Below are 200 nucleotides of genomic sequence, written 5' to 3' on the forward strand. Positions count from 1 at the left end.
GACATGGGGACACAGGGTTGGGGACATGGGGACACGGGGACATGGGGTCGGGGACATGGGGTTGGGGACATGGGGACACAGGGTTGGGGACATGGGGACACGGGGACATGGGGTTGGGGACATGGGGACATGGGGTTGGGGACATGGGGACACGGGGACACGGGGTTGGGGACATGGGGACACGGGGACATGGGGACACG

This window comes from Oxyura jamaicensis, unplaced genomic scaffold (assembly GCF_011077185.1).
Source record: "Oxyura jamaicensis isolate SHBP4307 breed ruddy duck unplaced genomic scaffold, BPBGC_Ojam_1.0 oxyUn_random_OJ67289, whole genome shotgun sequence".
In the NCBI taxonomy this organism is placed as follows: domain Eukaryota; kingdom Metazoa; phylum Chordata; class Aves; order Anseriformes; family Anatidae; genus Oxyura; species Oxyura jamaicensis.